Below are 23,779 nucleotides of genomic sequence, written 5' to 3'. Positions count from 1 at the left end.
CAGCATCACGACTGAACGGATGCACCCTCCAGGGTGATAAAGCCATCATCCTGCCAGAACAAAGGGGCTTGACAAGAAAGGTTTACACACACACACACACACACACACACACACAGAGTTTCAGAACCCAACCGACCCCTGGAACCCCTTAGACCCTTCTGTTTAGCCTAGGCCACCTCCCTTTAATCATGGAGAGTTCCTGCTCCAGAGCACTTAGTGTCCTTTCCTGTCCACAGTCTTCAGTCTAGACTTACTCAGTCCCTCAAAAAGTTTTCTGTAACATTGAACTTCAGAAGAGAAGAAATTGTGTTCTTGATTCCTTTTTCCCCAAGGTGCTCCTTGAACCCCATGCAAAATTTCCCAACTCCTCTCCAGTGACAGCTAAGTATGCCAAGACAAGGAATACAGGAAGGGGCAACCTCAAACCTCCCATTAGACCCTTCATGCAGGGCAATGGATGCCTACTCAACTTGCATCACTAAGGGAGAGAGTCCCCTCACAGCATCTCTGTCTCAAAAATGTAAAGCCCTACCCAGCCATCTAGTGACTAGTCTGCGGGTGGAAATGTGGGTGTAAGAAAAGCAAGTTCGAGGTATTTACTGGCAGTTGAGGGGAGGAGAATATTCATCACCTAGGCTGGGTTAATGGAGCTTCGGGACAGTGGAGGAATTCAGGGGTTTCCATTTGGAGCCAAAGAAGGGCAGAAAGTGGATGGTGGCTTCAGAGGCCAAGAGCTCATGGGGAGAGCCAAGAAGTAGGCTGTATAGTTAACCTACTGTATTATATACTTGAAGATTTCCAAGAAAGTATATCTTGTGTTCTCACCACATAAAATTCTAACTATGCGATGTGATGGATATATTAATTAGCTAATTATGGTGGTGATCATTTCACAATATACACACACATATATCAAAACATCAAGTTATACACCCTGAATATATACAATTTTTTTTGGCCACGCTGTGCCGTGCAGCTTGTGGTATTTTACTTTCCCGACCAGGGATTGAACCCAAGCCCTCTGCAGGGAGAGTGCAGAGTCCTAACCACTGGACTGCCAGGGAATTCCCAATATATATAATTTTTATTTGTCAATTATACCTCAATAAAGCTAAGGAAAAAAAGGAGTAGGCTGAGCATGGCCTGACTTGAGAGACAGTGAGCCCCAACCTGGGAATCCTCAGAGAGATCATGGAGGCGCCTGATTATCCTTAATATGTGGTGAGGAGCTCGTGTCATTTTATTTTGATGTTAAAGAAAAATGGAGGGTGACTGCAAAAGGTGGAGGATTGGGAGTTATAGTTAATTACAGCTGTGATAAGGACCACAGGATGCTAAGAATAACATAAGACATAGTGGACATCTGCTATTTCCTGTTCCACACCCACTCCTCTCTCTTTGGGTGACAGCAACCCAAGTTTTCCCTTCCATGTTTTTTTTTTTTTTTTTTTTTTTTTTTTTTTGCGGTACGCGGGCCTCTCATTACTGTGGTCTCTCCCGTTGCGGAGCACAGGCTCCAGACTCCCAGGCTCAGCGGCCACGGCTCACGGGCCCAGCCGCTCCGCAGCATGTGGGATCCTCCCGGACCGGGGCACGAACCCATGTCCCCTGCATCGGCAGGCGGACTCCCAACCACTGTGCCACCAGGGAAGCCCTCCCTTCCATATTCTTGATCCATGTGGTTCCGGTGGGGCTGACTCTACCCCTTGGTTCCATGGGGTGATCACATGAGCCAGGTCAGGTCAAGCAGCATATTCCTAAACCTGAGCCACAGTGATTGGCTCAGGCTTATATAACTGGGTTATACAAGGCTCCTGGCCTTTCTCTGCACCTATTAGGGAAATAAGTATCCTCTTTTCATTAGAGTTGCTAAGCTTGTGGGTTGTAAGCCTGGACCACTTGGGGGGATTCTGGCCAAGCATGAAACCTACACAGAGTGAATGAAGCAGGGCCAAGAGATGAGGAGCGATGAATTAGGATGACATCTGAGCACAAGAATTCATGACTGAAATTAGATCTAAATGGGTTTTTCAGTTGTATGAGTCAGTATATTCTCACAAATCCATTTGAGTTTGGTGTCTGTCCCTTGCAGATAAAAGAGTTCTGACTGGTACCCAGAGAAACCTAATCTGTAAGACCCCTGAAACCACCAGTATCTATGGGGCCCTGCCCCGTAGCAGCCACTTATCAACACAAGTAACCTTGATCTCTAGAAGCCGCTGAGCCCTTCTGGGACGAGATGCTCACTTCTGAGGCTGAGATTACCGGAGTATTCATCAGGACTCATTGATCTCAAATAACAGGAAACCCAACGCAGTTTTGAAACTGATTGAAACTGGCTTTGAAACTGGTTGATTTGAAACTGATTTGACAAAGTCCAGAAGTAGAACCAACTTCAGGTGCGGCTTAATGCAGAGGCTTCAACTTCAGCGCTGGGATGGATTTCCCTCTCCATCCGCTCTGCTTCTTCTGTGTAAACTTACTCCTGGACTTCCTCCTCTCTCCTTGTGGCGCAGGATGGCTGCCAGTCGCCCCAACCGGCATGTTTCAGAGTGATTCCCAGTAGGAAAACATGAGACCCTCCCCCCCCCCCCCCCCCCGCTGTCCTGCCCGCCTGCTGTTTGCCTTGTGTTTGGTTGATCCTGATTGGATCCTGTATCTATTGCTGATCCAATCACCATGGCCAGAGCAATGCCGTTCTCTGACTGGCTGAGACCTTGTCACATGCTCCACCCCTAAGCCGGAGGTGGTACCTCACTCCAGTAACTGACTGAGGGAATAAAAATGTCTCCAGTGAAAAATCAGGTAATGGTGTGGTGGATGTATCATTTGGCTCCAACTCGTCACTCTTCCCTGTACCCATGTCCTCTGGCAGATTATTTTACAGTGCCCTCCCACCATGGACAAGAAGACCTGCCCAATCTCTTGAATCTGCGATCAAACATGTGACTTGCAGTCAGTTGGTTGTTAGCAGGTGTGACCCTGAGGCTTGAAAGGAGGCTTGCTCATTGGTGCTCAGTGTCTCTTACCTTCTGCCGTTGCCATGAAACCAGGTTTGTTTCTCATTCGTGGACCAGGGGATAACTGCCTTTGTATGTTTCCCTGTTTTTCTTTACTCCTTATCTGCATGCACACGTAGTTTTAAGAACTGGAGAGTATTGCCGTAGGTATCTTTTTTTTTCATAAATTTATTTTATTTATTTATTTATGTCTGCATTGGGTCTTCCTTGCTGCTCTCGGGCTTTCTCTGGCTGCGGCGTGTGGGAGCCACTCTTCGTTGCGGTGCACGGGCTTCTCATTGCAGTGACTTCTCTTGTTGCAGAACACGGGTTCTAGGTGCCCGGGCTTCAGTAGTTGTGGTCAGCGGGCTCAGCAGTTGCGACTCGCGGGGTCTAGAGCGCAGGCTCAGTAGTTGTGGCGCACAGGCTTAGTTGCTCCGCAGCATGTGGGATCTTTCTGGACCAGGGATCAAACCCATGTCTCCTGCACTGGCAGGCAGATTCTTAACCACTGTGCCACCGGGGAAGTCCCCCTGGCAACTGGATTATAAAATGCATAATTTGGGACTTCCCTGGTGGTCCAGTGGGTAAGAATCTGCACTCCCAATGCAGGGGGCCCGGGTTCAATCCCTGGTTGGTGAACTAGATCCCACGTGCATGCGGCAACTAAGAAGTACACATGCCACAACTAAAGATCCCACATGCTGCAACGAAGATCCCGTATGCCGCAACTAAGACCCAGTGCAGCCAAAATAAATATTAAAGATAAAATAAAATGCATAATTCATGCTAAACTCCTGAGTCTTATGAGATACCAGAGAACTGAGGAGAGGCGTAGGCTCCTGGAATGTGAGGGCCATCGTCTATATCTTGGTCCTGCTGTCCTGGAAGGATTCAGAGATGTCCTCTCCATCAACTGCAGACCTGAGGTCCTGCAGCCATTCTCTAACTAGGGTCCCCAGGTCCCTCAACTCCTCTCAGGCTCAGAAGATGCCCCAACTTTTTCTACCATCATCTGCTTCCCCTCCCACCCCTGGAAAAACAATCTGAAGTAACTTCCATTCAGTGACCTGGGAGGTGCAGTGCTGGTTTGCAATGGGGAAAGAGGAGTTTCTTTCTTAACAGCTCATCCATGGTGCCTGTTGTGGTCCTGACCTGAGGATGCAGCCATGGAGCTCCATGAGGATCCTGGACTTCAAGGGGTCTCAGAGCTCTGCTGGCTGAGGCCAGAAGTGTGTCATGGCAGCTCTTAACCTGGCTGTTCACTAGCATCACTAATGTCAGGATTTTTTTTTAATATTTAAGGATAGAGGAACAAGGTAAGTGACACCATGAGGAAAGAATCTGGGAAATCCAGATGAGGGTATTCTACAAGACAACTGGTCTCTTCAAAAAATAAACGGGGGGGCTTCCCTGGTGGTGCAGTGGTTGAGAGTCCGCCTGCCGTTGCAGGGGACACGGGTTCGTGCCCCAGTCTGGGAAGATCCCACATGCTGCGGAGCGGCTGGGCCCGTGAGCCATGGCCACTGAGCCTGCGCGTCCGGAGCCTGTGCTCCACAACGGGAGAGGCCACAACCGTGAGAGGCCCGCGTACCGCAAAAAAAAAAAAAAAGAAAAAAAAAGTAAATGGAGGACTTTCCTGGTGGCACAGTGGTTTAGAATCTGCCTGCCAATGCAGGGGACATGGGTTCAATCCCTGATCCAGGAAGATGCCACATGCCTCGGAACAACTAAGCCCGTGCACCACAACTACTGAGCCTGCACTCTAGAGCCCACAAGCCACAACTACTGAGCCCACATGCTACAACTACTGAAGCCCACGTGCCTAGAGCCCGTGCTGCGCAACAAGAGAAGCCACCACAATGAGAAGCCCACGCACTGCAACAAAAGTAGCCCCCACTCACCACACCTAGAGAAAGTCCACACGCAGCAATGAAGACCCAACACAGCCAAAATAAAATAAATAAAAATAACTAATAAAATAGAGTTCTGTTAAAAAAAAAAAAGTAAATGGGGTACTTCCCTGGTGGTCCAGTGGCTGAGACTCCATGCTCCCCATTGCAAGAGGCTAGGGTTCAATCCCTGGCCAGGGAACTAGATCTCACATGCCTCAACTAAGAGTTGGCGAGCCACAACTAAAAGATGCCGTGGGGCTTCCCTGATGATGCAGTGATTAAGAATCCGCCTGCCAATGCAGGGGACACGGTTTCGAGCCCTGGTCTGGGAAGATCCCACATGCCTCGGAGCAACTAAGCCCATGCGCCACAACTAGATGAGAAGCCCGCGCACCGCAACGAATAGTAGCCCCCACTCGCCGCAACTAGAGAAAGCCTGCACGCAGCGACGAAGACACAACGCAGCCAAAAACAAACAAATAAATAAATAAACTTATTTTTTGTTTGTTTGTTTTTTTGCGGTACGCTGGCCTCTCACGGTTGTGGCCTCTCCCACTGCGGAGCACAGGCTCCGGACGCGCAGGCTCAGCGGCCATGGCTCATGGGCCCAGCCGCTCTGCGGCATGTGGGATCTTCCCGGACCAGGGCACAAACCCGTGTCCCCTGCATCGGCAGGCGGATTCTCAACCATTGCGCCACCAGGGAAGCCCCAATAAACGTATTTTTAAAAAATAGAAGATATTAGAGAATTACTGTTAATTTTCTTGGGTATGATGAGAGCTTGAGCCTATGGAGGAAGGTATCCCTGTTTTTAGCAGATTCATGCTGAAGTCTTTAGGGGTTAAGTGTCATGATGTCTACAACTAACTTTCAAACATTTTGGCAAAGTACACACACATGGCCCGAGCAATATGGCAATTATTATTAATTATTGAATCAGATGATGTAATCATTATACCATCCTTTCAACTCCTCTGTGTTTGAACATTTAAAAAATAAAAAGCTGGGGAGAAGGTATGGCTGCCGCTTAATTGAGTGGAGCCTGCTCTTATCAGCCCTTCTGGGTCGTTTAAGGACCTTGGATTCTATCCTGAGTGCGTGAGGAAGCCCTGGAAGGTTTTAAGCAGGGTGTGACATGATCTGATTTTTTTTTTAATTTATAGCTTTAAAAAAGATATTTTCCTTTTGAGGCTTGGCAAAATGGATGACGTAGAAGATGGTTCATGGCCAAGCACCAATGTCTGCACCAGGAAAGCATAATTATCAAATTATAAACAGGAAGCCACCTCATGTGTTGATCATTCTGAATAAACCTAAATTCTTTGGTTCCCCAAAGCTGTGTGAAACAGAATCTCATAATCACTTACAGATAATAATAATAACACAGGGACTTCCCTGGAGGTCCAGTGGTTAAAACTCCACGCTTCCAATGCAGGGGGTGCAAGGTTCGATCCCTGGTCGGGGAACTAAGATCCCACATGCCACACAGCCAAAGAAATAAATAAATAATAACAGATACTGAGGCACAACCCAGACCAATGAAATCAGATTCCTGGCACCAGGATCCGTTAAAAAAAAAAAAACCCATGTGAGCCTGCAGTCCTGGGGTGACAAGTGCCAGCCTGTGATGGCTCAGCTCCCAGAGTCCCTGAGAACAAGGCTGGCCCTCGGTGTCTCTAGAAGCACTAAACTGCAAGGACACCTACTGCACCCTGGACCTCTCCCAGATACAGACAGACCCTGGCTCTGGAGGGCCAAGGTCAAGGAAAACTGCTCCTTCCCCCCAGGGTTTCAGGAGCTCTCACTTTTTCTTTTCATTTTCACTTAACTTCTCTGATTATAATGATCCATATACATTGTAACGAATTAAAATAATATATAAAATATGAGAAAGAAAGTAAAATCACCTAGAATCCCACTGCCCTGAAATAACTGCCATTTTACTTGGTGATGACTCTTCAGGTATTCCTTTACGAGGCTAGACACATGTAAGCATAGAGATGTATGTAGGTGGGGTCCTAACACATAGGCACTGTTTATCAAGGGCAGTCTTTGCTTTTCTCTGGGCTTATCTCCCACCAGGTCTCTCCTCCACTCCATCCCTTCCGAGGTAAAGCTAACAATGCGGTGTGTCACCTCTTGTACCTTCCCTGTCTCATACGACCACATCCAAGCATGTATATGCATAGAAAGGGGATTTATTTTTGTTTCACAAAACTAGAATCCTATTATCCACATTTCTCTCTGTTTGTTTTACTTTCTCCATTTAAGAGCATTTGATGGAATCCCTCCAAGAAAGCTGGGATGGATCTATCAAATTCATTCTGTCTCCTGGCCCTGTGGTATTCAATGGTGTGGATGTTCCCCAGTTCGTTCAACCATCTCCTCTTGGGTGGACATTCACTTTCTTTCCAGTTTTTGCTGCCGTGAACCCTGCTGCAATAACCATCCTTTAAAAACTTATTGGGGCAGAAAAAAATGTGAAGGATAATGGCTGAAAACGTCCTAAATTAGATGAAAGAGATTATTCTGTCCATCCAAGAATCTTAGCAAACATAACTAAGACATGTAAACTCTACTCAGCACTGAGCCATGAAGTAAATTATGATGACCTTGTCTTTCTGCACTTTTTGTTTTACTGGTGTTAGTAATCCTCTTTTTTTTCCATTTGCTTAAACAAATCTATGTACGTGTTGTTAGCTCAACCCCAGACTCTCCACTAGTTGTTTAAATTGTTTCTCAAGATGTTCAGTTGGATTAAGTGGTTTACAAATTTAATCTTGAAGAAAATCTCTGCTGGAGCCCCCTGCCCTGCTCCAACGTGAACTGACTGCTCTCTGGACCTGTTGCGACATGCGGGATCTTTGTTGCTGCGTGTGGGATCTTTAGCTGCAGCATGCAGGACCTAGTTCCCTGACCAGGAATCGAACCTGGGCCCCCTGCATTGGGAGCGCGGAATCTTAACCGCTGGACCAGCAGGGGAGTCCCTGTCATCCTGGGGTCTGTCTCTCATTATTTCCCAGAGGAGTCCCTTCCCTCTTTTCTATGCTGGAGCTCCTATTTCTGTATTAAATGATGTTTCTCTTCCTCGATTGCCTCTCTTGTTTTGGTGGAGCACGTTCTTTCATAGTTGCCCAATAAAGCCTGCATGAAATCTTGCAGAAAATCCTGCAAAAATTCTTATCAGATATTGCCAAATTGTTTTCTGAAAGAGCTTTTAACAGTTTGCATTTCCCTCAGCAATATACGAACCCCAAACCGCTCCAGTTCTTTCATTTTTGCCTACCTGCTGGGTATAAACTGCCAGCTCATTGGCACTTTAATTTGCCTTTCCCTGCTTACTATGAGATTGAGCATCTTTAATTTATGTATTTGCCATTTGGATTTACTCCTCTGTGAACTGACTCTTCATACCTTTTGACATTTTTGGGGGGGCTGTTGGTCTTTTTGCTGCCAATCTGTAAGGACTGTCTGTGCAGAACAAGCCTGGACCATTCATCTGCCATATTTGCAAAGGCAAATCATCTTTAACTATGCTGACAGTATCTTTCCATACTTTTCCCTCTAATTTTACCATAGTCAGACTCATCTAAAAGATTTTTGGTGGCCTCTGGTCTTCTTTTCTTGGTTTAAAAAATTTCCCCCAAACCTTAGATTGTAAGTCTAGTTTCCTAAGTTTTCTTCTAAGACTTTTATTAAGTCTTTAATTCATCTCTAATTTACTTTTGCCTATGGTATGGAATTTTTTTTTCAAGTAACACCCTCTCTTTTTTTAAATATTTTTACCTATTTTTTTTTGAATTTTATTTTATTTATTTATACAGCAGGTTCTTATTAGTTATCTGTTTTATACATATTAGTGTATATACGTGAATCCCAATCTCCCAGTTCATCCCACCACCACCCTGCCTCCACTTTCCCCCTTTGGCGTCCATATGTTTGTTCTCTACATCTATGTCTCTATTTCTGGCCTGCAAACTGCTTCTGTGGTATGGAATATCGATCCAGGTTTCCTTCTTTCTTTCTTTCTTCCAAATGGATAGCGAGTTGTGCTGGCACCTATTACTAAATAAACTGCCATCTTCTGGGACTTCCCTGGCGGTCCACTGGTTAGGGCTCCGCACTTCCACTGCAGGGGCTTCAGATTCGATCCCTGGTTGGGGAAACTAGGATCCCACAGGCCGCATGGCCAAAAAAAAAAAAAGCCCTCTTCTGACTGATTTGAAGTTCCACTTTAGTCATGATTATAGATAAGACTCCACCTGCATTGGCGGGAGGATTCTTTTTTTTGTTTGTTTGTTTGTAAATTTTATTATTTTATTTATTTATTTTTGGCTGAGTTGGATCTTTGCTGCTGCATGTAGGCTTTCTCTAGTTGCGGTGAGCAGGGGCTACTCTTTGTTGTGGTGCACGGACTTCTCACTGCAGTGCCTTCTCATTGTGGAGCACGGGCTCTAGGCGTGTGGGCTTCAGTAGTTGTGGCCCGTGGGCTCAGTAGTTGTGGCTCGTGGGCTCTAGAGTGCAGCTCAGTAGTTGTGCCTTCTCATTGTGGAGCACGGGCTCTAGGCGTGTGGGCTTCAGTAGTTGTGGCCCGTGGGCTCAGTAGTTGTGGCTCGTGGGCTCTAGAGTGCAGGCTCAGTAGTTGTGGTGCACGGGCTTAGCTGCTCTGCAGCATGTAGGATCTTCCTGGACCAGGGGTCGAACCCGCGTCCACTGCATTGGCAGGCAGATTCTTAACCATGGCGCCACCAGGGAAGTCCCCCTGTTATCTAATTTTTCAAAGCTCCCCATTGGGAGCTGCATGTGGGGGCATTCATGTTTTTCTGATGTTTGAAGTCATACTATTTTCTGAGGTTAACTCTTTATCTTTGTCCTTCTGCACATTTTTTTTCTTCATAGAGATCTGCATTTTCCCTCTTAAATGTATCCCCTGATAATATAAATGCAAATGAAATATTTTCTTTTTTCTATTTCTGCCAATGATTTCTTACAATATCGAATTATCTTATCTCTTCTTTTTCAATAGTGAGGATTTCATTTTTTAAATCCTGGTGTATTTGATAGGCCCTCCAAAATGCTGTTTTATTTTTATTTCAAGGGAAATAGCCTTAGTATTTAGAATGAAGTTTGCTGTCAGTTTTTGGCAAAGAACCTTTATCATAGTTCAGTCTTTTTTAAAATTTATTTTTAGTAATTTTTTTGAAAAAGCTATTGAATTTTTTCAACTAACTTTTCGACATCAATTGATGTGATCTCATTGTTACTATCCTTTAATGTGATGTAAAGAATTACATTGATCAATTACTTGATATTGAACCTGTCTTGATTCCTGAAATAAAGCTCTATTTGCTCAAAGCATGTTATTCTTTCAACATACAATTTTATTTTACTTTTTAGCATTTTATTTAGAATGTTTGCATCCAAGTCATAGAGAGATTGGTCTACAATTTATAGGCTTGTGTTATGTCTTTTTTTCTGGTTTTAATTTGTTTGCTGGTTTACTATGTTTATCAGATTTTCATATTAAGGTCATGCTGCCTTCATAAAATAAAAGGGAGGGAATTCCCTGGTGGTCCAATGGTTAGGACTTCACGCTTTCACTGCAGGGGGCCCGGGTTCCATCCCAGGTCAGGGAACTAAGATCCCCAAAAGCTTCACAGCAAGGCCAAAAATAAATAAGGTTTTAAAAAATAAAATGGAGATTTTCCATCTTTTTCTATGACCTAGAATAGTTTAAGTAACATTGGAATTACCTTTATTTTTATCAATTTCAGCTATCTGACGATTCATCTTTGAAACTGTCAGGGCCTGGTGCCTTTACAATTTTATATGTACGAAAAAGGTAATGGGGCTTCCCTGGTGGCGCAGTGGTTGAGAGTCCGCCTGCCGATGCAGGGGACACGGGTTCGTGCCCCGGTCCGGGAAGACCCCACATGCCGCGGAGCGGCTGGACCCGTGCGCCATGGTCGCTGGGCCTGCGCGTCCGGAGCCTGTGCTCTGCAACAGGAGAGGCCACAACAGCGAGAGGCCCGCGTACCACAAAAAAAAAAAGGTAATGTAACATAAATGTAACTTTGAAGACAGAGAATGCCAAAAGCCAGAGAGCCAAATTTAGGTACATATATAAATTACTCATCTGTGTTACCAGGGTTCAGCCTGGGCACTTTTGGGGGTGGGTTTCTCAGCTGTAAATAGATTTGTGTGAGGTTTAAATAAGATAAAGGCTGTGCAGTGTCTGCAGATATTCCACAAACATGCCTCTTCCTTGTCCTCTTGTCCAAAGTCTCCCCTAACAGAAGACTGCACTTTGTTGTGTGGGCAAGGGGGAGCCACTGCTAGTCTTTGAGGTGGGGAGTCCATAGGACTCCATAGGAAGGGTTTAGTGCTGGGAGGTGGATTTAATTAGCCTGATGTTACAGGTGAGGAAACTGAAGCACAGAGAGGGGAAGTTCCTTGCACAAGTTCACACAGCTGCAAAGTAACAGCCAGAATTCAAACCCAGGTCTTTCGGACTCCAGGCCTCTCAGTCACAGGATCTACCCACCCCCAAACTCCAGAATCTGGGAGAAACCACAAGCCCTCCATAGCCCACTGTACCACCAGCTTCTTGGGAGGGACATGCATCAACCCCTTGTGCCCCACATCTTTCATACTGGCCCCCGCATGAGTCACTTGAGGGAGCCACAGTGAAAGAAGCCACCCGCTGGAGGAGTTCTCTGTGTGAGTGCATTTTGGGTTCTGTCTTAGTCACCACTTCTCTTGGTTTCCACCCCTCCCCCGACTGCCAGGAGCCTATGCGTCCCCATGCGTCCCCAGCCAGGGCTGCCAGTGCCACCCACAGTGGGTTCTGGCCCCAAGTGTGGTGGAGGCTCAGTGGTGGGGCTGGTGAGGCAGGGTCCTGAGATGTGGGCAGGGTGGCTGGGGGCACCTGGCCCTATAACCACTACTGTCTTCCCTCAACCTAATTGAAAGCAGTGAACCTATCAGGCAAACGCAGCCTCAGCGCTAATAACAGCTGACACTTCTGGAGTGCTGACTTCAGCCAGGCCCTGCTCAAAGCCCTTTGCATCAATTAAGATATTTAATCCTCATAAAAGCCCATGAGGTACTATGGTCCCTATTTGATAGATGAGGTAACTGAGGCTCAGAGAGGGGAAGTGACTTGCCCAAAGTCACAGAGCCAGCCAGAGACACAGCAGGGACTCCAACTCAGGGAGCCTGTGGCCCGAGTCCACGCCCAGACTCACTACACAATCCTTCCTCTTTGCCCTGCTGGCTTCCCCTGGCCCTCCCCTCCATGATCAGTATCAGAACCAACAGCTCTAGGTCCCTGCCTGGGCCTCATCCTGTCCTTCCAGACCAGCCCAGCCAGAGCCCCTGAGAATGGCGTGCAGCTCCCCTAGGTTGCCAGGCTGCTCAGCCTCCAGGCCTTTGTAGGTGGTTTCCTTTGCTTGGATCACCCTCCTCCTCCTTCTCTCCACTGGACCAATCCCCTCTCTGGTACAACTCAAGCGCAGTGCACCTCGTCTGGGAAGCCCTCTGGGATATGCCCCCATGGAACCCTAAACTTCCCCTAATGAGTCCCAAATTTGGCATTTGCTTGCTGTGACCTTAGGCAAATTACTGAATCTCTCTAAGCCTTAGTTTACTGATCTACAAAATGGGGCCAATGATATCTCAAGGGGTTGTTCAAAGATGAAGAAATAAACTGGACAACGTGCTTATGACAGGGCCCAGCCCAAGGTGAATGCTCATTAAATGGGCTCATTTTATGGCACTGAGTTGTGGACACTGGGTTGCAATTGTTTGTGTCTGTCTCTCCCACTGGACTGAGTGCGCTACAAGAGAAGAAATCCCAGAGCCCAGCACGGAGCCCACCCTGAAGGACATCTCAACACATATCTGATTTATTGGATGAACGACCACGGTCCAGCTCCCTGGCGGTGGGCTGGGGCCCAGCACTGGCTGAACAGGCGGGCAGGGCTCACCCTGCGGGGGGCGGGGGACTGCCTTTTCCTGGTTGCGTGACCTCCTGCAAGTCACTTAAATTAACCTTTCTGCAACTCAGTGCCTCCAGGCCAAGTGGGGATAACAGTCGTCCTACCTCTAAGGACTCTTAGGAGGATTAACCGAATGGCTATTTATAAAGCACTTAAGGAGAGCTGGCCACGGCAATGCTGTATGAGGGTTGTTGGAATAAAATAAGCAGCTGCATCCCCTTCAAGTGTCCACATTTGGCCAGCTCCCACTCCCTGCCCCGGCAACCTCAAGGTCTAGGTCACAAGGAGCACTTCCCTGGCCACCTACTCCTTCACGTCACTCCCTGGTTGTCCCATCGCCCTCAAGGCCCTGCTCCCAGCTGAGCCTCCGTCCCAGATCCGGGGCTGGGGGTCCCTCTCCATGCCAGGCACTCCGTGCAGGAGAAAACCACAGAATCCAGAAGCAGAAGAAAACAGTATAAACTTGTTTTCCAAACCTAATTTTCTTGACTCTGACCCCCCGAACCCCATCAGCTCTGATGATATAATTGAGAGGGGTTCAGGGAAATCCAGTCCACGCTGGTGATTTTTAGTCACGGTGAAGACTCTGAGTCCTGGCCGTTTTATGACAGTGGTCACGAGATTCTTCCCCCATCACCTGCCTCTAGGCTGGGCCGTGGACCCCAGGCCACAGGGCCACTGAGGGGCGGGTAGGAGCCCGATGACACAGCGGGAGAGGACAGGCCGGACTGAGCTGGGGCCCAGCTGGTGCTTCTGCCCCACCCCCTCCCATCTGCCCTGGGGCGAGGATGAGTGGGAGCATTGTGGTTTCCCCTGCAGCTTCAAGGCTTTCTCCTCCGTGTTCACTGTTGCTGAGGCTTCTCAAGTCTCTGCTCGACGCCCGGTTGGCACCAGCCCTCAGCTACAAGGTCGCATCACCCCTAAGAATGAACCTCCCTGTTGGCAAGCACTCCAGCCATTCCTCCCAGCTTCCTTCTGTGTCCCCCTCGGAGCCTGCAGAAAGTTCTGGAAGGCCTCTTCTCTAGGCATAGGCCATGGGATACCCCTGCCCCTTCCCCCAGAAATGCCCTCCCCTCCCCTCCCTGCCCCGTCCGTTTCACACCCACGGGTAGGCTTGTCGGATAAAATACAGGACACCCAGTTGAATTCGAAGTTCAGAAAACCAACAAATAATGTTTTAGTATAAGTATGGCCCAAATATTATATTTTTATTTGCCAAACCTGGCAGCGCAGCTTGTGGGGCTGGATTTGTCTGTAGGGACCTGGCCCAGCAAATCCAGCCAAGGAAAGGGTTGTTGGTCTCCCTTTCTCTCAAAGACCCCACACTCCTTGTGGGACTCTTTCTGTGGTTCCTTCCCTTCCCTCTGCCCTCTTCCCACCCCATCCTTGCCCCTGGACGCCCTAAGGGGAGGGAGGGAAGAAAAACTCCACCGGCTCCTCAGCATCTCAAACTCCCCCTGCACAGCCCCTTTCCGGATGGGGTACGTCTCCCCTCTTGCTGGCAGGAGAAACCCTGTTCTCCCACTTGGCCTCCCCTCCCTGGTCCCTTCTGTGTCACACCTGGCACAGTCTTTTGAACTGGCAGTTTGGGCTCTTTGTCTCCCTTTCCAGCTGCCTTTGTGGGAGGTGGTAGAAAACAACCTGTTGTTTGATGTCTCACATTAACAGGCCGCCACAGATCAACCCCTCCATGCCATCCTGCTCTGCACACGTCCTCCCCTTAGAGTCTCCCTACAACATGCCCATTTGATAGATGAGGACACTGAGGCTCAGAGAGGTCAGGGCCTCGCCCCAGGTCACACAGCTTGTGAGTGGTGGGCTGGGGGTCTCTTTCAAGGACTTGGGGCTGCCCAGAGAAAATTCCCGCCTCCGCGGAGACCTGGGTTCCCCGCAGAGACTAGCAGGCCCTGTAGGGAGGGGCTGAGCTGCTGAGGAGGCTCCAGGCCCCTCAGCCCACGAGGTCTGTTCACACAGGAGCTGGTGCTGCAGCCGCCCTGGGTGAAGCTTCATCCCACCCCCCCGCAGCTGGGGCCGCGTGTGACATTTCCTCTCTGAGGATCAGCCACAGCCTCGGGGCTGGGGGAGAGGGAGGAAGAGGCGGCCCCTCTCACCCATGGGCACTCGGAGAAATCTGTCTGCTTGAGGCGGCCAGGCCCCTGCGTGTGGGGCTCAGGAGCGGGCAGGGCCCATTCTAGAACGAGTGCCGCCACTCAGCAAGGTCCCGGGAAAGTCATTTCGTGGCTCCAAGTCTCACTTTCCTCAACCCCAATAGGATCAACAATACTTGCTACATCATAGGCCTGAAGGAAGGATTAAACATGGCCTTAAATAATAAAAATAGGGACTTCCCTGGCGGTCCAGTGGTTAAGACCCCGAGCTTCCAATGCAGGGGGCTCAGGTTCGACCCCTGGTCAGGGAACTAAGATCCCATGTGCCCACGGCACAGCCCCCCACCAAAAAAAAAATGGTTCACACTTAGTATTATATGCCCTAGTCTGCTCTAGGCACTTTACATAATATATTAAGTTATTTAATCCTCCCAACCAACCCATGAGGTCAGTCCTATTATTATCCCGACCTTGTAGATGAAGAAACTGAGGCAGAGGGAATTCCCTGGCGGTCCAGTGATTAGGACTCCACACTTTCACTGCCGAGGGCCCAGGTTCAATCCTTGGTCGGGGAGCTAAGATCCTGCAAGCCGTGCAGCTCGGCCCACCCCAAAAAAAGAAACAAACTGAGGCAGAGAGATGAAGTCGCTCGTTCAAGGTCACTGAGGTCACAGTAATTCTGAGGGCTCAAGGCTCTTATGTGTAAACCACACAGCACAGAAGTGCTCAAAAAACCTCCACAACAGGAATCAACAACTGAAATGGCCCAGGAAGAGACAGATGTTATCAAATGGACCAAAAATCCAGAAACAGTCCCAGGGAATTTAGTATAAGATATGGCACCATTTCAGATTATATGATTATGTATAAAATCCATAGACAGAAAATATGGACTGTTTCATAAATGGCATTGGGACACGGTTTAGCCAACCTAGAAAAAAAATAATGACTGCTCCATAGATCATACCTTACACCAGCATAAATTACACTAAAGATTTAAGTGGAAACAATAAAACAGCAACAATACCAAAATAAAGTCAGGAAAATGTTTTTATCTCAGTGTGGGAAAGGCCTAACTATGACAACAGAACCTAGAAGTCATAAAAAGTTGAGCTGATAAACTCAACTGTGTAAAAATACGAAACTGCTCACAGCAAAGCCTAGGATAAATGATGATAAACGTGATAAACAACAGGGGACACAGGTGGGTCCACTTTGTGAAGATTCCTCAAGCTGCACACTTCTGATCTAATAGTTTGCTGTGTGTGTCGGAGAAGTGACAAACTGGGAAAATACGTTTGCTCCTCATGCCATAGGTGAAGAGTTCCTTTTCCTACTATATAAAATGTTCCTAGAAATAATAAGAAAAAAACTACTCGGAAAAATGGTGATGGACCCAGACAGGTCACAGAAAAGAGAATACAAATGACCCTTAAACACATGAAAAGATGCTCATCTTTTCTTATAATAATAAGAGAAATGCAAATTACGACTACAGTTAGATGTCAAATTTTAACTGACAGTCTGGCAAGAGATTAAAGCGTTATATAGCACTGAGTTGGCAAGGATGTGGGGAGACAGGCGCTGTGGGATATTGCTTGTGGGAGTGTCAACTGCCCTCCTCCCCCGAAGGGGAATTTGACAATATCTGTCAAAATCACACTTGCTCGTTCATTTTGATCAAATGACTCCACTTCTAGGGATTCGTTATACAGAGATACTCCCACATATAAGATCATTACTGCAACTCAGTGTGTGCAAAGTAAATTACTGGAAACAATCTAAATGTCTGTCACTAAAGAACTAGTTAAGGTACATCCATATAATGTCAAACTACGAGTCTGCAAAAAAAAAAAAAAAAAAGAACGAGCAAAGATTTGGGATATGCACAGAATAATCTCCAATACATTGTTACATGAGAAAAACAACGTATGAAGATCATGTAGAATTATACCGTTTATGTAAAAAAAAGGAGGCGCAGAGAATATGCACATTCATGTATTTGCTTATATGTGTGAGAAAAACTATCTCTGGGTAACATAACACCCACCGTGCCTTGGGTCAGGAACTTAGTGGCAGGGGATGAGGTAAGAGGGAGATTTTCCACTGTATACCCTTTAGTACCTTTGGGATTTTGAAGCACAGGAATGCAATACCTATTTTTAAAAACATATTAAATTTTCATTTTAAAACTTTGAAAATAAAACAGACCAGGGCAGGGCCTACCCAGCTCTGGCCAGTGGTTACCACGTGGTAATGCAGAGCCAGCCTTGCCAGACATGTCACATCTTCAGGAGAAGCTGGAACTGAATTTCATATGGAAATGACCTGTGTTCTTCATGTTGGCAACAGTGGGGAGCCCACAGTGGCCCTCTCGTTACTTGCTTCTTCCTTAGCTACAGAACTCTGATTTGAAGACGTGATCAGGTAAAACAAAATGCATTTCCTGGCCTCCCCTGAAGTTAGGATTGGCTAGTGAAATAGAAGCTGTGGTCTCCCTGAGTGGAGATGCATAAAATCTGGAATGGGAGCTTGCAGTTGGTGGGAGAGGCACCCAGTTTGCCCCTCCCAGCTCTACTTTTTCCTGCCGGAACCCAGATGTGAGCACTGGCAGCCATCTTGTGACTCTGAGGATGGAGGTAAGAGTTGAGGATGGTGGGCTTCCCTGGTGGCACAGTGGTTGAGAGTCCGCCTGCCGATGCAGGGGACACGGGTTCATGCCCCGGTCTGGGAAGATCCCACATGCCGCGGAGCGGCTGGGCCCATGAGCCATGGCCGCTGAGCCTGTGCATCCGGAGCCTGTGCGGAGTGAGAGGCCTGCGTACCGCAAAAAAAAAAAAAAAAAAAAAAAAAAAAAAGAGTTGAGGATGGTGACTAGGAAATGTAGAAGGAAGCTGGGTCCTTGGTGATGCTGTGGATCTGGCACACCTCCCTGGACCGGGGGCTGCTTGCCTCACAGGACATATTCATGTGGTGGACATGGCAGATTTATATATGCATGTGACCATTTTCTGGAATACAATAATGGAATGTCTTATTTGAACAAAATCAGAATATCACAACAATTTTCCAACAAGCGGAAATAAAGTCTGTGGAGAACAGGGTATCTTTCTCTAATTTGCACAAAGAATTAGACTATTATTTGCCTGAGCTATTATAGTCAGGTCTCAGTCAAATCTAACTAATCCAGCAACTAATTTTTAAAAATTAAATAGAAAAAAATCCATCCTAAAATTCATGTGGAATCTCAAGGGACCCTGAATAGCCAAACAATCTTTTCTTTTTAAATATAAATTTATTTATTTTTATTTTATTTAGTTTTGGCTGCATTGGGTCTTCGTTGCTGCACGCAGGCTTTCTCTAGTTGCAGTGAGCGGAGGCTACTCTTCATTGCAGTGTGCGGGCTTTCTCACTGCAATGGCTTCTCTTGTTGCAGAGCATGGGCTCTAGGCATGTGGGCTTCAGTAGTTGTGGCACACAGGCTTAGTTGCTCCGAGGCATGTGGGATCTTCCCGGACCAGGGATCGAACCCGTGTCCCCTGCATTGGCAGGCGGATTCTTAACCCCTGCGCCACCAGGGAAGTCCCCCAAAACAATCTTGATAACGAAGAACAAATTTTAGAAGACTCATACTTTCTGATTTCAAAACTTATTACAAAGCTACGGTAATCAAAACAGTGTGGTACTGACATAAAGACAGACCAATGGAATAAAATAGAGAGTCCAGAAATAAGCCCTCACTTATATGGTCAAATGATTTTCAACAAGGGTGCTAAGACCATTCAGTGAGGAATGGATAGTCTTTTCAACAAATGGTGTTGGTAAAACTGAATATCCACTTGCAAAAGAATGAAGTTGGACCCTTACCTAACACCATATACAAAAATTAATTCAAAATAGATTAAACACCTAACACTATAAAACTCCCAGAAAAAAAACATAAGGGGAAAAGCTTCATGACATTGGATTTGGCAATGATTTCTTGAATATCACACCCAAAAGCACAGCAACAAAAGCAAAAATAGATAAAAGGGACTATATCAAACTTAAAAGTTTCTGTGCCTCAAAGGACACAATCAACAGAGTGAAAAGACAACCTACAGAATGGGAGAAAATATTTGCAAATCATATATCTGATAAGGAGTTAATATCTAGAATATATAAAGAATCCTACAACTCAACAACAAAAAACCAAATAACCGAATTAAGAAATGGACAAAAGACTTGTATAGACATTTCAACAGAGGAAGGGATAAACAAAATGTTATGTATACATAGAATGGAATATTATTCAGCCTTAAAAATGAAGGAAATCGTGTCACATGCTACAACATGGATGAACCTTGAGGACATGATGCTGAGTAAAATAAGCCAGTCACAGAAGGACAAATACTATATGACTCCACTTGTATGAGGTAGCTAAAGTCAAATGCATAGAAACAAAAGGTAGATTGGTGGTTGTCAGGGGCTGGGGGAAAGGGAATGGGGAGTTGTTTCAGTTTTGTAAGGTGAAAATGTTCAGGAGATCTGTTGTACAACAAGGTGAATATACTTAACACTACTCAACTGTACACTTAGAAATGGTTAAGATGGTGAACTTTCTGTTACATGGTTTTTTTTAACCACAATTAAAAAAAAATTAAACACTGCAGTGGGCCACCAGATTGCAATCCTTCTCTTAGACAGTGCTTCCCTTAGGCTGGATGTGTAACCATGTGTTAGGACTGCAAGGGCTGTGGGGAACTTGTCACTTAGGTGCTCACATGCTTGTCGTCAGCTCTCTTTTAATTCATTCATTCAACAATACTTACTGAGCACTTACTCTGTGCCAAGATCAATGCCAGGCCCTGGAGTGAGAGAGATGAAGGGGAAACTAGCTCACAATCTAGAGGAGAGACAAACGATAAACACCAAATGCATAAAAATCAGTGTTATGGTGCCAGTTCATTGGGGTGACCGGATCCAGGGTGACTGGGAGTGGGACAAGGTTACTTGAGGATCTGAATGACAAAAGGAGAGGGCCATGTGAGGACATGGGAGAAGGGCTCCAAGCAGATGGAAAGGCAAGTGCAAAGACCCATGGGCAGAAATGAGCCTGGCCTGTTTGGGGAGGATGGGGCAGGAAGGTCAGCATGACTGGCTCAGAGAGCAAGGGGGAGGTAAATGGTTGAAATTCTGCCAGCAGCCCACATACATGAAACAGATAAAAAGCAGCCTTTTATCAGCATAAACATTTTTTTTCAATCAGCATAAACTTGATTTGTGAGTTCAGATATACCATTATCTTTTATGGTAAAAATAAATTATAACAATTATTTTGTCCAAGAGAAAGCCTGGGTCAACAGACACCCCTCAAAATCTCCTATTTGCCTCAACACATCCACTGTCTGCCGAATCTCTGAATTAGTTCCTTGGGGTAATTTAAAAAACACTGATCTGCTTGGGCCCCATCACCCCCACTCAGCAGATGGGTGGACTGAGGCCCAGAGCAGAGAAGGAGCTCCAAGTAAGGCCAGGGCAGAGCAGGAGTTAGGCCTGGTGATGAGGGGTGCCTGGCTACCCAGTCAGGGGTGGGGAGGCCTGGGAGAGGGGGCAGTCCACAGCCTGTGACCCTTACTCACATGGGAGGAGCTGTGAGTGATGGGACACTGGAGGGCCCTGGCCCTGCTTCCCGTATAGAGAGAACCCTCTCCCCAACACCCAGGCAGCTTGGGCGTGGGTGTGGGGCCTGGGAGGGACAGTTGAGGGTCAAGCCAGTGGCCTGATGGTGAGGCTGGGAATGTCTGAGCACAGCCACCTGTGCTCAGACCTTCCCCTCATTTCCTGCTGGTTTTCCAAGCCCGCCTCAGCCCTCTCCTGTGATCCTCTGGGCCTGGCTCCCCCTCTGGTGAATCTCTTTGAAGCAAACACTCTCAGCTGGTTTCTGTTGCTTGCTACCAGGAGCTCTGCAGGATCTGGAGGGTCTCTCAGGCTGCAGTGCCTCCATCACCACCCATACAGCCCCTCCGATGGCTGCTAGGGTCTCAGCTCTGTTACTGACTGGCCATGAGGTCTGGGAGAAGCAATCACGGGCTCGGCCAGGCTGGGAGGGACATTGGCAGAGCAAGTAAAGAGCTCTCAGGCACTGACCAGCTCTGGGTTTCCTAAAGTTCAATTCTGAATCCACATTCAGGACTTTTACCATATCCATAACTGCCTGTACTCAATCTTATTATTTTTCTTTAAAATGACTTCCTTTAAAAACTCAAATTCAGGGACTTCCCTGGTGGTCCAGTGGTTAGGACACGGGCTTTCACTGCAGGGGTCCCAGGTTCAATCCCTCATCAGGCAACTAAGATCCCACAAGCCATGCGGTGAGGCCAAAACAAAAACAAACAAAAAACCTCAAATTCATTTAATAGGCAACTACATGCCACATTCCTAAATGGAAATCCTGTATCTCTTTCCTTAAATAAAAGGAAACCCTAAAAAACAAATCCAGCAAAATCAAAATGATTAAATTCCATCCAGCTGCCTGCTCAGGGCACTGAGCTTGAGGCTTCCTCTCTGTGCAAAAAGGGAGATTAGCAAATGTCTAAGGACAGTTAACAGCACCCAAAGAGCCTTTCTCCATAACCATAATCAGAATTGAGAAGAAAATTACTTTCTCTCCCCAAGATTTAAGGTGATTTAATGCTGCCACTGTTTAAAACCGGCACGTATACAATGTACCCCGACATTGGCAATGACCAGACTAATTCAGCCAGAGTCCTGTCACATCGAGGGTTCCAGATATGTGACCTTGGGCAGGTCACTCAACTTCTCTGTGCCTCGGTTTCCCCATCTCTAAAATAGAGTAAATAACAGAACCCACTTCCTCAGGGTATTGTGAGGATTAAAGCAATGAATAGCAGACAGGACTGCCAAACATCTGTTAAATAAATAAGCCCACCACGGTACAGGTGGAAGCCCTGAGGTGCAGGGAGGGGGAGGGATGGGCTCAGAGCACCTGGGAGCCTCCCTTCCCTCAGCCCCTCACCAGCCCCAGCTCCCGCTCCAGCTGTGCTACTTGATTTGATTCTCACAGGAACCCCCGAGAAGGAGGCGGGCTCATCAGGCCCAGTCCACGGAGGGTCAGCCTGAGCCTCAAAGGGGTGACATAATTCCTGTCTGTCTCTGCGTGCACCAGGGCTGGGAGGAAGATACAGCGGATTCTGGGCTCCCCCCGCATCCAACCCAGGCCCCCCCTCCACAATTATCTTTAGGCGGCAGCAGCTGAGCCTCCTGGTATCTCTCTTATCCCCCAAATTTCCGGTTCCCCAAAGACAACTCAGGATGTGGGGAGGGTGGGGCAGGGAGAGGAGGAGGGAGACAGAGAACGAGAGAGAGATCACAGAGAGACAGAGGGCCACAGAGACAGAGAGAGACAGGGCAGAGAGACAGATGAGAGATACGGCTTCCAAGACAGAGACTGAGAAACAGATTGAGGCCCACAGAGAGGGAGACAAAGAGTCAGGAAGGGAACGGGTGATCCAGAGACACACAGAGACGAGGGGCGAGGGAAGGGAGAGGCCGAGAGAACAAGACGGAGGCAAAAGTGAAAGTGGCAAGTGGGATGGGAAGAGAGGGGTCCCGGAGTCGGAGCTTGGTGTGCGGGGTGCCGCGGGGGACCCGGAAACAGAAAGACGAGTGGTGAGCCTGAGAGCCAGGTGGGAGAGGAAGAGAGTGCTCAGAGGCCCAGCCGAGGCATACAAGGAGGCAGACGGGGACAGGGACCCCGAGCGTGGAGGCAGGAGGGGCCCCAGGTCCCCACCTTTCTCGGAGCTCAGGGGGCTCCCAGCCCCCACAGGGCCACAGATGCTCCAAGCGTCCACCCCTCGGGCTCACGTAGCCCGTGTGTCCCCAAGAAGAGGGACTCGGCTCAGGTCCAGCTGCCCACAGCCCAGAGCCTGCAGGCCCTTTGAAGTCCGGCAGGGGATTGAGCCCTGAATGGCCTTGGCTACCGCCCCACTGGGGGACAGAGGTGGACAGAGAGGCCTGAGGGGGAACTTGGTGGGTACAGATAGATGGAGGCACTTGGGAACAGGGGTTGCTTAGACCACTTGGGGAGGGGAAGCCAGTACCCTGCTTGGTCTGGCCACCTGCCCTCTCTGAGCCTCAGTTTCCTCATTTGTAAAAGGGTGATAATGAGAAGAACTTACTCAGGGTCATGGTAGCGACCAAACATATGTGAACCGTGTGGTATCTCACGTGACCTATGTCAGTGCCTGAAAGTGGGCCTTGTTGAAGGTCGAAGATCCACAGCATCCTGTCCAGATGAGTCAGGGCCCTTTCATTTGCAAATGACAGAAACCCAGCTGGAGCAGAGCCAAGTGAAGGGTGTTAATTAACTCACGTAACTGAACAGTTCATGGGTGGTGCCAGTTTCAGGAATATATGGATCCAGGACCTCAACCCATGTTCTCAGGAACCATTTTCCCCCTACGTGGCGCTGCTCACCTCTGTGCTATCTTCCCCCTCACAGGTGCCCTTCACATGGTGGCCCCTGGCAGCTCCAGGCCCATGTGTCCTCCCTGTTGAGGGGTCCCAGCAGAGAGAGAGAGCCTTATTCCCAAAAGTTTTAGCAAAAATGCCTATGCAAAGCAGAATTGGCTCTCTGTGGAATTTCTCCTTGGGTCTGCCTCCTCATTTTCTCCTTTTTCACCAACTTTTAACATAGTCTCCCTCCCTTCACTCCAAAGTAGGCTGCATTTCCATAAATAACTCTGGCATTTGCTGTGTGACTTTAAGCAAATCAC

This window comes from Lipotes vexillifer, unplaced genomic scaffold, assembly GCF_000442215.2.
Source record: "Lipotes vexillifer unplaced genomic scaffold, Lipotes_vexillifer_v1.1 scaffold426, whole genome shotgun sequence".
Classification (NCBI taxonomy): domain Eukaryota; kingdom Metazoa; phylum Chordata; class Mammalia; order Artiodactyla; family Lipotidae; genus Lipotes; species Lipotes vexillifer.
The sequence above is the reverse complement of the archived record's forward strand: the minus strand, read 5'-3'. Positions refer to the sequence as shown.